This window comes from Agrilus planipennis, unplaced genomic scaffold, assembly GCF_000699045.2.
Source record: "Agrilus planipennis isolate EAB-ADULT unplaced genomic scaffold, Apla_2.0 scaffold708, whole genome shotgun sequence".
NCBI lineage: Eukaryota > Metazoa > Arthropoda > Insecta > Coleoptera > Buprestidae > Agrilus > Agrilus planipennis.
Window position 1 is genome coordinate 3,033 of NW_020439486.1, and position 5,514 is coordinate 8,546.

Sequence of the window (5,514 nt, forward strand, 5' to 3'; positions counted from 1 at the left end):
TACTTACTCAAATAAACATCTCACCTATTTTAAGTATTTTTAAGGCGCAATTAAAGTATTTCCTTAAATGAGGGGTTGTTATGTTGATTTTGATTTGATTATCAATAAGTGAAAATGTCAAAGACAGCAGAGCTATGTGATTTAAAGATAAAAAAATAAAACTGACTGATTATAATAACGTTTTCTTTATTTTTATCTCAAAGCATGATCTTTATAAGGAACTTTCGGTTTCGGTTTCGGTTTCGGCCGAAATTGAGACCGTTGTCGAAATTCGCTTTCGGTCGTAAAAACCAGTTTCAGTCGGACACTACTAGAAAGAATAGGAGAACAGAGGATTCTATGGAAGTCAATAAAAAATAGGCGAAATAGGTTGGTAGGATACCTTCTCAGTCATGCAATATTTAGAAATTTAAAATGCAAATATTAAAAATGTTTTAATAATTTAACATCAGCAATAAAAGGTCAAAATTGTAATGTGATATTGGACAGTTAAAAAAACATTAAGTACAAAAATTTGATGGGTACCTACTTCATCCTTTACTTTTTAGAATCAAATGTAAGTTTCAAAATAGAAAAATACGTACAATGTAAATAATTGAATTAATTTGTTACGATATAAGACAAATCACAAAATGTATTATAATAATAAAGTAACACTTACCGACATGATTGCATTTGCTTCACCACATCTCTCTCAGTATGAACGCTCCAAAGAAGATCCTCTACTCCTTGGAGAAGCCATACGGATGTTGCTACAACAAAATTAATTTTCAAACTTTCTAACCCTATCAGTTACTTTTTGAAAACATTATCAATAGTGTAACATCAAGGCCAAAATTGTAATGTGCATATTGGAATGCTACAAAACACTGAAATTATATAGAAAACGCTTCAACGGAGATGCTGCCACATTAGAATTAAACTTTCAAACCTTTTGAAAGGTTAGTTAAGATGTTAATTTAATTTCAGTTTAGGATACAATTATTTATGAATATTTATAACATTTTTTTGTTTTCATACTGATTTTATTTCAAATTTGTTTTTAATAAAAAACCTGGGTAAAGGGGGCTTATTTTGGGGTAGAAAATGGAAGTATGTATAAAAGAGGAAAGGGTGAGTGAGGGTGAAAAGAGTCAGAATTAAAGGGAAAAAAATGAGAACATTTGAGAATATGGAAATATATGTGATCGTACACGGAGAAAATGAAAAAAGAAAATTTACCTAAATATCAAAGCTATATTTACAATTTATCCCACTAGTCCATTGTTTCGTAAGAGAAAATAATTAAAATTACAATTTGGACCCGAATTTGTAAAAATAAAATCCCAGCAGAAATAAATTTACTAGGTAGGGGAGACTGGGGCTGGTCGTGACAGAGGTAGGTCGTTACAGCGGCCACGGTGGCTAAACAAATAACGCTATTTTGACGTAAGAAAGACACAAATTATTATTCAATCACCAGTTAACACGTCTGGCGAACTAGTGGCACCAGCGTTTTTGTGAAAGGAGCCCTTACATATTGCCATCAAAACCGCAGGTTAGTAACATTTTCGTTTTTTCGTGATATTGATCTACAACCTCTTTTCCTTTATCGGGGTCTTGTTTAATGACCACAAGAACAACAATAAAAAAAAATAGTCCGATAAAAAATATAAAAGTATAATTTGGATCACACAAAAAAAACACTACACACAAACAAACACAGAAAGCAAAGAACAATAAGATAAATCAAAGGTACACCACAAAATAAACACACAGCAAAAATAACGTAATTAAATAGTATAGATGTAATAAACGAAAGGTAAAGACTTACTCGAAGGTTGACCGCAGAGTGGTTAGTATGGAAATTTAGGGGTTTATATACAGCTGAATTGTTAGTAAAAAGAGATAGAATATTCAAGAAGGAACAGTATGAACAGTAAAGTTGAAGGTACAGGTTTATAGCACTCAGAGTGAGCAATTTAGAATTTTAGGAAAAGTAATTAAGGGAAAGTACAGCAATTAGTAAGGGGCGCATGCAAGTATAGGTGAAGATGAAATTCTAGGTAAAGGCTAGCGATAGTACAACAATAGAATCTAGGTTGAAAGGAAACAAAGGCGTGTACAAAATAAGAAGTTGTAAGTCTACAAATAGATTTAGAAGAATATTTACAAAATAATAATAATAATAAAAATTCAATCAAACGAATATAAAAATTAATTTTAACGGTGTTACCGCTACATAGATATTCATTATCGAAGAACATAACTCACAATCAGTATGGCTAGGATTTTAATTAGATTAGTTGTATGATGCTACCTATTTGTATGCAATCGACAGTGACTTCAAAGTGCGATAATTAGTTCAAAGAAGTTCGAAGACGTGTTAATTCTTCATTGTATTTGTATGTAGATCGTTTTCGAGTCGGAAAAAGGATCACACCATTAACTAATATGTGTCAGAAAGAATTCAGGTCCATAACGTGATGAAGGCCCACGACGGGCAAAAAGCAAGGGTGAAATGGGCATAAAAAGGGCGTACGGTTGGGAATGGTCCTTGTGTCAATTATAAAGACTGTAACGAGCAAATTGCAAGCACAAGCCGCGGATCGACTGCATTTAATGAGAACTGGATGTCGTTAGGTTTTTTTGTACTTATCGCTTAGTTCGACTCAAAGCCAAGGTAATCACGGCGAGCGTGACGAAATTATTGATGAAGTCCGAGAAGCGAAAATTCGCTGAGCAGTAAACAATTGATAAGAAGAATATTATATATCGTTTATATACGAGGGTGGATTGATAAGTTTCCGGCCTGACCAAGAAAAACAAGGTTTTTAAAAATTTTTTTTTTTTTATTTCTCAACATAATCTCCTCCAAGGCTGATACATTTCTCATAGCGGTGTTCCAGTCTATTAATGCCATCTCTATAGACTGATTCGTCAAGCTCCTCAAAATAACCATTTACAGCTTCGATTACTTCTTCATTGTCCGCAAATCTCTTACCGCCAAGCCATTTTTTGAGATTAGGGAACAGAAAATAGTCACTCGGGGCNAACAATCATAAGTTATTTCACAAGGTCCGTTGTGGGTCAAAATCGAAATGAGAAGAGATATGTTAAAGGCTGTCGATAAAGGTTAATTTAAGAGACATTTTTATTGTCAAATTTCGCTTTGTCCCCAATTATCCTTATCCCCTCTTCAAAAATTTTTCAAATAAACGCAAAGGAACAAAAGACTTTTTAACGTTTCAAAATCTTTTTAAAAAAAAACGTCAAAATTGAGATTATTAAGTTAATAAATTCTACTATTTCTATGGCAAATTTAGTCATTAAAATTTGAAAATTTTAATTTTTGAATTGTCATAAAAATTTAGTTTTCTCCGTGTAGAAATGCAAGGTTGCGCGTAAAAATTTACGTGACAGTGAGAATACATGAAAAGACAAGAGTAACAAATTGTGTGAGAGTGAGAACGTATCAGAGGGTGAGGGTGAGAATTTTCATGTAATTGAGAATGTATGAAGGGGTAAGAGTGAGAATTTATGTGAGAGCAAAATTTCGCAAGCTTTTAAATATATCATTAAACAATTAGTTCAGAAAAATTAGGTGTAGACGACATTACTACATCGTAAACTGAAAATTCCTTCGAATAAAATGTAAATTACTTAAGACACTATTAATCTAGTAAAATGTTATTAAACACAAACCCTAATTTTTAAATATGAAGATTGGAAAAACTTTGGTGGTTGTTGTAGAACAAACAGAATAGCTCAAAACCCCAACGTCAAAACAAGACACTGTAGTTGTTCGAAGCACTTTTCGGTAACAAAGTTACCTTCTTCAGGGACTGAAGTAAACTGAAGCTGAAGCTATTCTGTTTGTTCTACCTAATTTTTAAAAAAAATAACAGTAATAACATAGGTTGGTATACAAAGCAACACAAAATTTACTTTACTTAGTTTACCAATGAGAAGTTAGATTTTACTTCTTAACTTTGAATACTTTTTGCAATTGTTACTTTAATGTCTTATAAATATTAAAAATTCCCTGGTGTTTTATAAAACTGAATAGAAAAATCCTCTTTTTTCTAAGTTAGCCCTCAATTTCCTAGTATAGGTAAATTTTACTGATAACCCTGGCATTTAGTGCAGTTTACAATTACTTCTACTTCATTTTATTGTACAGTACAACTTCATATAACAAACTCATATTTAACGAAAAAAATATGTCATACGTGTTTACCATGGAGTATTATTAAAATAATTTTTGCTATTTGTTCTATCCTATATTTTAAAAATTCTCAATGCAATAAAACAACCATTCTCTTTTTGAGTGTCGCTTTACAAAGTCTACACTGTATCCTTTTCCAAGCTGATTCAGGACATAGGTATAGAAATTTTTTCTTATTATGAGACAAATTCAGTAATTGTGTATTTTGGACACCTGAACAGGCTACACTTAGACAGAGTTCATCAAAAATAAATTGCAAAATGAATAATATTTATATGGTGGATAATAAAATACAACTCACTGTTTTTCTATTGTAGTAGTCGATTTCTCTTCGAGCACTCCACCACGACCTGTTCCAACGTAGGCTTTCTAATACGACTTTGATAAGGAAAACCATAAGTACCTGCAACGAAATCATACATAAACTTTTAAATCTATCTATCTTTATCTTTACAAATTCCATACATACTTATTTCAATCAACAAGAAGTACTTTAAAGAAAGCAAGTACGGTTGCCATTTCAATAACCAACTGATTTAGTATAAATAATAATAAGGCAACTGCTATTAGACAATCTTTTCTTATTCGGCATTATTCGGAGTCCGAAGATGACGTTCAGTATCGTGTTTGTTATTATCAAAAGTCACAAGATAAGCTCGATACTATTCAACGCAAATATGAAGATAATAAAGAACAGAACACGCAAGCTAAATGATACGTTTATTGTAGTAAATATGTTTCCGAAACAATTAAAATATTTTATTATTTCAATTATTTATTTTTATAAAACTTATACTATCCTACATCACAAAAAAAGTTCAGTTAATTATTAGCATTTCGTAAACACCCTTCTTAATATGCCTTTTTAAAAGTTATCTAAATTCTAGTCACATTAAAATTGATTTTTTTCTGAGTACAATTTGCTTGATGGTAACGTATATATAATTGGTTTGCATTTGCAAAAGAAAATGTTATAGTACATAAAATTTCAATGCCCAAAAAAAATTTCATATTATTATAATTTTAAAAACGTTACTTGTCGTTTAATTGTGTGTTGTTAATGTCTAAGTCATTTTTAGAGAGTACATTACTTTGGAATTTAATTTATAAAAAAGAAATTAAAAGTTCTTTTCTAATGTATTGTATTGCATAAAATGATATCAAATTTAATTGAAAATCAAATGATAAACAAAGAGGATAGATTTTAATAATTTATAAAAATAACCTGTTAATAAAATCAAACAAAGAAATTGTAGGATTTCATAACTTGTTAGAGTCTGAACATAAATAAGCGAAATAAAAAAAAA

The 5,514-nt window shown here is 30.7% G+C and overlaps 1 long non-coding RNA gene across 1 annotated transcript in view; it reads right to left on the minus strand.

Moving 5' to 3' along the window:
* The window catches only part of LOC108743544, a 7,654-nt gene extending 2,897 nt beyond the window's left edge, over positions 1 to 4,757 (minus strand). The window contains exons 1-3 of the long non-coding RNA XR_001938850.1: positions 4,677 to 4,757; positions 4,509 to 4,610; positions 662 to 752 (exon numbers count right to left, since the gene is read on the minus strand). This is a non-coding gene — a long non-coding RNA (uncharacterized LOC108743544). The remainder of the gene's footprint in view (positions 1 to 661; positions 753 to 4,508; positions 4,611 to 4,676) is intronic.
* Between the last annotated feature and the right edge of the window lie 757 nt (positions 4,758 to 5,514).